The following is an 11,711-nucleotide window of genomic DNA, read 5'->3' on the forward strand; positions in this document are numbered from 1 at the left end:
ACAAAAGCATAATTCCTATGTGTGGGATACCACTGGGAGGTATATTTGATTTCGGGCCAGTGGTAATCAGTACTTGGGCATGTGTCTAATAGCACCGCAGGAGGGTACTGCTTACGTAGAACTGTAGGGAATACTGACATCCGCTGCATTAAGAGTAATGCACACCCCTCTATACAGTGTGATATGGGGGCGGGGACCATCACTGCTTACTACATGTGTGTGCAAAAACATTACCACCATAAATGGGGTACCGCTCCCTTAAGGTCATGTGCGGGGTATGAACCACTAAGTGACGTAGGGCCAGCGATCATCACTTCGGACAGGTTGATGTGGGCTACTACGGAGACCGACTACCACTTGGGTATTATAGGGGTCAGTGGCAACCACTACATTCAAGGCGATGTAGGGTACCAGTCAGAGCCACTACGGAAAGCCAACAGCAGAAAACTGCTCACCACTACGGACTGACGCGGGACAGCGCTTCCTGGTATGGGAGTCAGTAACCAGCACTACATACAGAGAGGGGCGAGGGTTACCACTGAAGAGGAGTGACTAAAGTCTGCAGGGATCGATGCTGACAACTAGGCAGACGTTAGATGCCAGTGAGAGACACTCCCGGAAGTGCGGTACAGTGAACAGTGAGCACTACTGTGTACTACAGGGTGATTTGTAGAACCAGAAACATACAGCAGTGAGTAAGCAGTGCCTACAGTACTTGCCATAGAGACAAGGCGGCGTGGACGAGCAGGTAACAAGGAGACCCGCATGGGGTCAGGTACAGCGAAGAACCAAAAGGCGCTGCGGGCCGAGGGTGCTGTGGGTGAGCCGGGAGAGCACGGTCTGCAGTGATGTTACGTATATTGCCTGTGTCCCATTAGCAGTGGAGGCACCCTCGGGGCGCCCCTTGGGATCCCAGAACGGAGTCACCAAGGGCTGAGCTGATTGGACAACTCTCCTACCCTTATGTACACGGGAGACTCGGCTGCGTCCTAACTCCGTGATCCTACACCTTCGATTCCCATTCTGCTGTCCCCCCCTCTGACTTCAGGACATCTACTCCGTGACCCCACTCCCATGCTGCTGCCTCATTCTGACCCTTTATGTACCCCGTGACCTTACCTCTTCGGCTCCCATTCTGCTGCCTCCTCGTCTGGCTCTACTCCGTGACCATACTACTCTACCCCCCTTTCTGCTGACTCCAGACCCCATAATCTCAAGCTCTCGTCCCCTTCCCAAGGCTCACCTTCCAGCTCCAGGCACCGTACTCTCTTCCTCTAACCCCACTGCTTTCTACCTCTGACTCCAGACCCCCTACTCTTGTCTCTGGCCCTGCCCCTGCCCCCACCGCTCCTCTAGACTCTTCGCCGCCTGCTATCGCCTTATCCTGAATCATCTCTGCTTGCTTCCCTTGTCTCCTGGCAGCCGGCTGCGCGACCCCCTGCCTCCATGTACACGGGTGCCAGCTCCCTAAATCTGATACCCCGGGACAGCTCCCCAAACCAAATACAAAGGTGTCAGACTCCCAAATCGGAAACACAGCTCCCCAAATCTGAAACACAGCGGACAGCTCCCTAAATCTGAGTCACAGCTGCCACCTCCCCAATTCTGAGACACAGTTGACAGCTCCCCAAATCTGATATACAGCTGACAGCTACCCAAATCCGACACACACGTGCCACCACCCCCTCAAATATGAGACACAGCTGCTAGCTCCCCAAATCCGACACAAAGCTGCCAGCGCCCCAAATCTAAAACACACCTGCCACCTCCCCAAATCTGAGACACGACAGCCAGCTCCCTAAATCTGATACATAGCTGACCGGTCCCCAAATCTGATACACATCTTCCTAAATCTGATACACCTCTACCACCTTCCCAAATCTGAGACACGGCTGCCAGCTCCCGAAATCTGATATACAGTTCCCCAAATCTGATACACACCTGCCACCTCCCCAAATCTAAGACACAAGTGACAGCTCCCCAAATCTGATACACACATGCCACCTCCCAAATCTAAGACACAAGTGACAGCTCCCCAAATCTGATACACACATGCCACCTCCCAAATCTAAGACACAAGTGACAGCTTCCCAAATATGATATACAGCCACGCCTCCCCTAATCTGAGACACAGGTGACAGCTCCCCAAATTTGATACACAGCTGATAGCTCCCCAAATCTAACTGGCGGTTTCCAGCTCACCAAAAATTCAAGTACACAGCTTAAACCCCCCCCCTCCCCCCCTCCAAATTTCCAAATACCCAGCTGGCTGTCCGTCTCATCATAATGCACAACTGTCTACTCCACCAAACCCGTAAAGCACAGCTGCCGGCTACCCTAACTAATAGACCGCTGACTGCCCTCTCGTCTCTTAATAAAAGGCTACCTGTTCCCTCCCCATCTGCTAATACACAGCTGCCTGCTACCTCGTCTCCTAATACACAGCTGCCTGCTCCCCATCTGCTAATACACAGCTGCCTGCTCCCTCATTTCCTAATACACAGCTGCCTGCTCCCTCATCTCCTAATACACAACTGCCTGCTCCCCATCCGCTAACATAAAGCTGCCTGCTCCCAACCTGGACAAATACAGTTGCCTTCTCCCTCATCTCTTCATACACAGCCGACTACTCCCTTGTCTCCTAATACACGGCCCCCTGCTCCCCATCTGCTAAAATACAGCGGTCTGCTCTCTCATTTCTTCATACACTGTTGCCTGCTCCCCCATCTCGTAATACACAGCTGCCTGCTCCCCATCTGCTAATATACGACTACCTGCTTCCCATCTGGTAAGACACAGCTGCCTGCTCCCTTGTCTCCTAAAATCCAGCTGCCTGCTTCCTCCCCATCTGCTAATACACAGCTGCCTGCTCCCCATCTGCTAATACACATCAGTCTGCTCCCTCGCCTCCTAATACACAGTTGCCTGCTCCCTCGTCTCCTAATACACAGCTGCCTGCTCCCTCGTCTCCTAATACACAGCTGCCTGCTCCTTCATCTGCTAATACACAGCTGCCTGCTCCCTCATCTCTTAATATACAGCTGCCTGCTCCCTCATCTCTTAATATAAGGCTACCTGCTCCCCATCTGGTAAGACACAGCTGCCTGGTCCCTCGTCTCCTAAAATGCTGCTGCTTGCTCTCTCATTTCTTCATACACAGCTGCCTGCTTCCTCATCGCTTAAAACACAGCTGCCTGCTCTCTCATCTCTTCATACACAGCTGCCTGCTCCCCATCTGCTAATACACAGCTGCCTGCTCCCTCATCTCCTAATACACAGCTGCCTGCTCCCCATGAGCTAATATACGGCTGCCTGCTCCGCGTCTGCTAATACACAGCTGCCTGCTCCCTCATCTCCTAATACACAGCAGTCTGCTCCCTCATCTCCTAATACACGACTGCCTGCTCCTCGTCTCCTAATACACAGCTGCCTGCTCCTTCATCTGCTAATACACAGCAGTCTGCTCCCTCATCTCCTAATACACAGCTGCCTGCTCCTCGTCTCCTAATACACAGCTGCCTGCTCCATCATCTGCTAATACACAACTACCTGCTCCCCATTTGGTAAAATTCACCTGCCTGCTCCCTCATCTCCTTATACACAGCCAACTACTCCCTTGTCTCCTAATACACAGCTGCATGCTTCCCATCTCCTAATACACGGCTGCCTGCTCCCCATCTGCTAATGCACAATTGCCTGCTCCCTCATCTCTTAATACTCAGTAGCGTGCTCCCCATCTGCTAATACACAGCTGCCTGCTCCCTCATCTCTTAATATACGGCTACCTGCTCCCCATCTGGCAAGACACAGCTGCCTGGTCCCTCGTCTCCTAAAATGCAGCTGCCCGGTCCCTCATTTCTTCATACTCAGCTGCCTGCTCCCCATCTGCTAATACACAGCTGCCTGCTCCATCATCTCCTAATACACAGCTACCTGCTCCCCAGGTGCCAATATACGGCTGCCTGCTCCCCATCTGCTAATACACAGCTGCCTGCTCCCAATCTGCTAATACCACTGCCTGCTCCCCATCTGCTAATACACAGCTGCCTGTTCCCCATCTGATATACAGCTGCCTGCTCCCCATCTGATATATAGCTGCCTGCTCACCACCTGCTCAGACAGCTGCCTGCTCCCCATCTGCTAATACACAGTTGCCTGCTCCCCATCTGCTAATACACAGCTGCCTGTTCCCCATCTGATATACAGCTGCCTGCTCCCCATCTGATATATAGCTGCCTGCTCACCACCTGCTCAGACAGCTGCCTGCTCCCCATCTGCTAATACACAGTTGCCTGCTCCCCATCTGCTAATACACAGCTGCCTGCTCCATCATCTCTTAATACACGGCTGCCTGCTCCCTCCCCATCTGCTAATACACGGCTGCCTGCTCCCTCCCCATCTGCTAATACACAGCTGCCTGCACCCTTATCTCTTCATACACGTCTGACTGCTCCCCATCTGCTAATACACAGCTGCCTGTTCCCTCATCTCTTAATACACAGCTGCCTGTTCCCTCATCTCTTAATACACAGCTGCCTGCACCCCATCTGCTAATATACAGCTGCCTGCACCCCATCTGCTAATATACAGCTGCCTGCTCCCTCGTCTCCTAAAATGCAGCGGCCTGCTCCCTCGTCTCCTAAAATGCAGCGGCCTGCTCCCTCGTCTCCTAAAATGCAGCGGCCTGCTCCCTCGTCTCCTAAAATGCAGCGGCCTGCTCCCTCGTCTCCTAAAATGCAGCGGCCTGCTCCCTCGTCTCCTAAAATGCAGAGGCCTGCTCCCTCGTCTCCTAAAATGCAGCGGCCTGCTCCCTCGTCTCCCAAAAATACCGCTGCCTGCTCTCTCGTCTCTTCATAAACGGATGCCTGCTCCCCATCTCTTCATACACACCTGACTACTTCCTCGTCTCCTAATACACGGCTGCTGCTCCCCAACCTCTTATCACACAACACCCTGCTCCCTTTTTCACTAAACCAGAGCTGATCGAACCCAGTATAACTTGATAAGACTGGATTCGTTCTTACAATGTTTACCCTCCGGTTTCTTTGCGCTGCAAGAACAACTAAAGTGATTCCGACATAACAAAAGTACAAAGATTAAGACAGAAGACTAACCCTAGTGCACCTCTTAACGCCCACCCTAGACACTGTCCCAGGTGCCCCAGTGCAAAACTCCAGCAGAATGATGCCACCTCCTCCCAAAGCTCACTGTATCCCAAGACAGCTGCTCGTTCCATAGTGCCTTAATACCGTGATAACTGCTCCCCTGCCTTCTACTACGCAGCTGCCTGTTCCACCTACGTGTTAGTGCACAGCTGTCTGCACCCTACCCTCAAATACACACCCGCCTGCTCAACCATTTCCTAGTGCTGACTTGCCTGCTCTACTAATCTCCTAACACACCTCCAGCTACAGCTCCTAATACATTATACGACTGCCTGCTCTGCCCGTTCTCCTAGGGTACAGCTGCCTGCTATCCAGTCTCTTAATAGACAATTAATTGCCCCCCCCGGCCCTTGTCTCCTATTACACAACTGCTTTCTTTGACCAATCTCTTAAAACACAGCTGCCAGCTGTGCCCACTTTCCTAATGCACACCTGCCTGCTCCATGGGGTAGTGCAGAGCTGCCTGCTCCACTAAACTCATAATACACAGTTCCTTATTCCCCTGCCTCTACCTCTTACTACACACCTGCATGCTCCACTCGTTTCCTGATACATACATGCCTACTCCACACAGACTCCTGATGCACAGCTGCCTGCTCCCAATGCCGTGATAGACAGTTGACTGCTCCCCTATCCTTAGTCTCCTATTGCACAACTGCTTGTTCCGACGAATCTCTTAATTTACAGCTGCCTGCTCCCAGTCTCTCAATAGACAGCTGACCGCTTTCGTTCTTTGTGTCCAGTGCTTTAAATGGGTCGGTACTGTCCGGCGCGGAGTACCGGCATTTTTTTTATATATATTTTGAGAAGGACAGTACCTGCACTTCTCAAGAAAAACGGAATACTTTTATTTGGAAAGTACCGGCACATCTCAGAAACAAGAAGGTACCCGGATAGAGTACCTGCACTTCTATTTTTTCCATTTCAAGCACTGTGAGTATCCTAATGCACAGCTGCCTGCTCCAACAACTCTTTGAAGCCACAGCTGCCTGCTCTGCCAACTCTCCTAATGCACAGCTGCCTGCTCCACCCACGCCCTAATAAACACCTGTCGCCTCCATCCCAAATGAAATAGCTGCCTGCTGTCTCTATTCCGTCCCGTCGCCCGGCTCCGGAACCCTGAATTTCCGCTCTTGTCCCCGACCGATACACCGCTGCCTCACGTGCCCGTCTTCTAGCAGCCATCCTGACCTCTCTCGTGACAGACACGTGCCTGCTCCCGCTCCATCTCCAATGCCTGCCCAGTGGCTCCTCACTCCCTGGTGCCTGATCTGTCCAGGAGGCGGAGCTCCTTGCCAGCTCCTCCGGCCAAGGTACCCTGCTGCCCGCGGCTCGGGGCTGCCCGCCACCTGTCTATATTATGGTCTCCGGGGCTGACTGACAGCTCCCGCGCACGTCACAGGCCGTGCTTCCCGCGGGCTCGACGCGTGCATCACACACACCCCGCTCACGGCCTATCACTCTACACACACTCATCCCCTGCCCCGTGCTGACGGCACACTTCACACCAGGGCGGGAGCAGCATCCACTCCATGCCCCTTACTGCGGCCTCTAACCCTGCCGTGCAGCACAATGACACTGCCGCAAAAAGATTCATCCATGCCCATGCGGTGCCCTCCAGGTAACCATGGTGCCTTGCACAAGGAAGGTGTAAATGCGTTCCCGGTGTATTCGGTGTCTGGTGCAACGAATTATGCGCAGTACACAGGAGAGGAAGCAGTCTGATGTGCATGTGCCCTCCAAGGAGCCCTAAAGCACAGCACAACGAGGCGTACCAACCACCTTAACCTATGGCACGGCCTTGGCATGTGTGCACTCACAGAGAACAACACATTTGAGGGAGAGGCGTCTTAAACCCGGGCAAACCTTAAACTCACTCAGGACCAGCCATGCTAGACTCGATAATATGGTGTATCTAACACAGTATGCTGCGGCACACCCCGTCCCCTCTATGCGGCTCCGCCACACAAAACGCACACTGTGTTCAGGGAGGCACACAACGCAAACGAGGAACGTCATCACTCTACCCTCCGACACAACCCGAGGTACCGGAGGCAGGCGCACACACACATCATCCAACCAGGTACCACTCCATTCCTTGTTACACAACACAATGAGGGGTATGACCCATTCTACACCCAGGCATACACTATAGTGAGGGCTTTCCCGTACTTCATACCCTGCTACGCAACACAATTAGGGGTGTGAACCATTCTATATTCAGGTCGATAACACAGTGAGGAGTATCACCTGCGCCATTCCATGGATCACAACAAAGTGTGTCATATGGAACACCAAATTAAGGTGCAAAGGAGGAATTTCACCAACACAATCCCCTGACACAGTGTGATGTATTCAAGGCTGCCCTAACGCACGCATCCCTAAGAAGTATCAACCACTAAAGATGAAGCACAGTACTAAACCCTCCAGACAGTAAAGACACACTTCAGTGAGGAATGCCATCCCGTTCCGCCTCACACGTTCTGGGTAGCCCTAGTGCAGCGTACAGTGAGAAGTATCCACGGCTGCTTGCCACTGGGCAGCCAGCCATACTAACCAGGCCCCTCACGATCAGGGGGGATGTGGAGTGTACTTATATTCTGCCACCTAACACAAATGAAGGCCCTCGCCCATTATATACTGTAACACAACCTGCTATAGCCTTAGCCGCGGACACAACCCCATGAGGGTTATCAACCGCCCTCCCTTCACGCTTGCACAGCCTAAGGCATTCCGAGTAGCCTTAACAGTACAATGACGAGTGTCACCGACTATGGTTCTACTCTGGCACACCACAGGGAGCTACGACACACAGCGCAGTGAAGCCTGTCACCCGGGGGCGTAGCTTCCACGGGTGCAGCAGGGGCACCGAGATTTCGAGGCACCCAATGAATGCTATATTTTCTAATTCAATCAGCTACCAGTGGGTCCATTATCGTCCTTGCACTGGGGCCCATGACATGCCGTCTACGCTCCTGGTATTAGCCAGTATACACTCCGACACTGACTGCCTCTAGGGCATCAAACAACTCAATGAGCATCACTTACTCCGTACCTCAATACAGTCTAGGCAACTCTGGTACGCCATACAAACAGGACTTTCACCCACGACGTACAGTGGAAAAACCCGCAGCACTCCATGCTAGGCTGTCACAAAATACAAGGAGGAGTACTGCCCACTTAATCCCCTGGTAAAAACAACACTCCGGGTAGCCCGACACACAAGGGCAGTCAGACGACATCTACCCTGGCCCACCTGAGGCAGTCTTTGCAGCACCGCTTCACAACCAAAGTGAGGGGGGCAGCAAGATGTCACTCCGTCCACGTGAAGTCCAACAAGCAGTAGGGTGCGTAAGAGCACGAGCAGGGTACCACGCCAGTCATGTAAGCTTTGACTCCAGCATTTCTAGCGGCCCAAAGAACGAGTACAGCGCCGACGGGGCACTGGGCGCGGTGCAGGCGTAGCACTCAGTGCAGGGCCCTTTTTCCCCATGTATTACCCGGTGGCCCAGCAAGTCCTCGTGTGGCCCAGTAAGTGCTCGTGCATTGCACGCTGCATAGAAGGCGGCACTGTGCGCTTCCTTCTCATCCTTGTCTCGCGCCTCTGGGCCGCTCACGGTGCACTTCACAATGAGGGAAGCCTTCGTAGAGGCAGCGGGACTCACTGCATGTCCCTGACCCGCACTGTGCTCTACGGGCAGCTCTGCACAGCTCCGCGGGAAGACGCCAACACTTGAAACTCACCCCTGCGTACTCAACGAGCAGGAAGAAAGAAGCACGGTGCCCCAAACCAAGCCCCTTGCACTCCGAGGCAGCAGATAAAGCTCCCTGTATCACCTGAGAGAGAACTTCATAATTTAGAGCGAACACCCCATCAGACTGTCCCCTGCTTCACTTCAGTGCACTGCACGGTTCTGTGCTTACCCTCTGCTTCAGCACGAATGCACTACACAGTGAGCACATAACACCCCTGCATCTCCTGGGGTGCACCGAGTTACTATACGCACTCCACCTGATCCCCTGCTACGCCCAGAATGCACTGCACAATGAGGAAGCTTCAGTTCCCAGCTGAAGCCCTGATTCACCCCCGTGCACCGTGAAGAGGCGAGCAGAAACTCTCCTTATCCCCTGCATCTCCCCGGGTGCACTGCACGACGAGGAGGCTGCGGTGCACATCCCCGCCTCACCCCGGGTGCACTACAAGGTGACGACCAGGGATCACTCTGCCAATCCCCTGCTCCACCTCGAGTGCTCTGCACGGAGAGGAAACAGGGGTGCCTATTCCTTACTGCTTCACCCTGGTGCACTGCCGTGTGAGGCGGTAGCACCCCTCACACTGTGCGCCTACCGGAAGCTCCTAAGGCGCCCGGCACAATGAGGCGGCGGCAGCAGGAGCTGCCCGCGACCTGCTCTCGTCGCTGCCCCGGATTCCCTCTCTGACCCTTTTAGTTTCACTTTCTGAACGGCTCGCAGTGCATCTATTCTCCTCCCTCATCCTCACAGAGGCAGCCCTTGCAGAGAGCTGCCCTTGGCCCCGCACCCCACGCTTCACCGCCAAGGCGCATCCCGTGACCCCTGAGCCGCCCCTCGGAAGGCTTGGGCCTCGAAGATCGTGGTCCCCCGGCCTCTGGATCTCATCTACACGGGGTGCAGAGGAGGGACCCGGTTGTACAGCAGAGGCGGGCTGAGATGCTTGCACCCTCCCCCGCCAACCAGTGCACGCTGAGCTGGGGAAAGCTGCTGGAACAAACGGGCTACGAGCCCCGGATCCCAGCCCTGAGCACCCCTCAACGTGACCCCGCTCATTCCTCCGGGTCTCTGGCCTTCGCCTCGCCAGACATCAACCACCACTGCCGACTGCGCCTCTGTAAACAGCAGAAAAAAGCATCCCTCCGGCAAAAACGCAGAAGCAAAAAACAACAAACGAGGCGGGAGAGTGCGTGGGGACGACCAAGCTTTTAATAACTGCTTTCCAAATGAAAAATAGAATGCGAAATATCATTTTCAGAAGCACTCCCTCCATGCCCTAGCCGTGCTTTTGTTGTTTCTGCAGTAGCAGGGACGGCCCCTGCCTGCGCCCTCTCTGACAAGCAGCCACCTCTTAACCCAAGTCTTTGTGTTCTGCTTGTATTCCCCCCTCCCCTCTTGTGATTTATTCCCCCTTCTCTCTGGTTACCTCTTACCCAGTGTCCCGGGGATGTCCTGTGTTCCGCTAGAGAAGCTCCTCCATGGGAGGTTGTGCCCCGGGGTCGGCTAGAGGTGCAGGGAGGGCGAAACCTTCGACCCTGAAGGTCCCCCGGCTGGTCGGAGTGGAATGAGAGAGAGAGAATGGAGCAGCCTCGCTCTGGCGCTGGCATCAGCAGCTGTGGAGAGAAAGAGAGAGAGGTGCAGTGCGAGGGGACTGCCACTGGGGTCAGGGAGCACAGCACCAGGAACTCCAGGAAATGTCTGCACACGCCGCCTGCTGCAGCCTCCTCGGGGAGTCGGCAGCGTCTGCTGCAACCCTTTCATTTCACGCATGCAGCATCCCTGCCCCTCCTCACAGAGAACCATCCCTCTGACAGGGCAAAAGGGCCAATAACTTTTCTTTTTTGTCAGCGACAGCCACTGTTTTTCGTGTGGTCTATTCTTGTGTTCTGACGGGGGCAGAATAAGACGTAGGAGTCCGTGTTGTCGCCAGTAACGCTAAGAAAAAAACATTTAAGGCACAGGCATTAGCAATAGCACATTAAAAATAAAATAAAATGATATTGCCATACCTTTTAGCTGCTCTCATTTTAAATATTCAAATCGTCACACACTTCACCAGAACAGATTCGATGAGCTCTCAGGAGCTACAAAAGATTAATGAGGGTAAGTCCAAAGTATCAAAATCTCTAGTGTGCGCTAAAAAAGAGATTTGCTTATTAGACATGAGCTGCATTTTTTCAAACTACCAGACTTTAACAATTTTCTTTTTAAGTATTAAGAAAACATAACTATCAAGAGGTTTCTTGCCACAGTTATTCTAACCTGTAGGAAAGCACCCTTTTACCTGGTACTTGAGGTAATTTCAACTGTTAGTGCACTGGGTCCCTGCTCACCAGCTTCCGAATGCCAGAGCTCTTCCCCAAAACTGCACAGTTGATTTGCACAATTTGCACACCCTTTAGCACCCACTCTAAGTCCCTAATAAATGGTATTCCTGGTACCTAGAGTGCTAAGGAAGGTCCCTGAGGGCTGCAGCTCTAGTTGTGCCATCCGCAGGAACCCCTCAACAAACCCACACAGTGAAACCATGATCTGTCACACACCCCTGTATGCCAGGTCCCCTACCACTGCATATGCCAGGTGTAAGTCACCCCTAAGGCAGGGTGCATCCTGACACATTTGAGGGCATACATGCATGAGTACAAATGCCCCAGCTATGTCTCTGTCATATCTTAGACATAGTAAGTGAACAGGGACGACATTTTAAGTGCATGTGCTTAACACTGATCACTACCAGTTTCCCAGCTACATGATAGCTTCTCTGAATATAGGGGTGTTTGGTATCAAACATCTTAG

General features: G+C 53.3%; 1 protein-coding gene across 3 annotated transcripts in view; it reads right to left on the reverse strand.

Annotated features, from left to right (window-relative positions):
• Positions 1-10,655, reverse strand: part of MPPED2 (metallophosphoesterase domain containing 2) — a 602,895-nt gene extending 592,240 nt beyond the window's left edge. The window contains exon 1 of one of the 3 annotated variants that reach the window (XM_069223473.1): positions 10,349-10,655. The gene's annotated coding sequence lies outside the window, so the exon portion shown is untranslated. Of the gene's footprint in view, positions 1-1,243; positions 1,263-10,341 lie in introns of those variants that run through there. The other 2 variants (XM_069223474.1, XM_069223475.1) reach the window with 2 other exon arrangements.
• Between the last annotated feature and the right edge of the window lie 1,056 nt (positions 10,656-11,711).

The sequence above is a fragment of the Pleurodeles waltl genome, chromosome 3_1 (genome assembly GCF_031143425.1).
Source record: "Pleurodeles waltl isolate 20211129_DDA chromosome 3_1, aPleWal1.hap1.20221129, whole genome shotgun sequence".
Lineage (NCBI taxonomy): Eukaryota > Metazoa > Chordata > Amphibia > Caudata > Salamandridae > Pleurodeles > Pleurodeles waltl.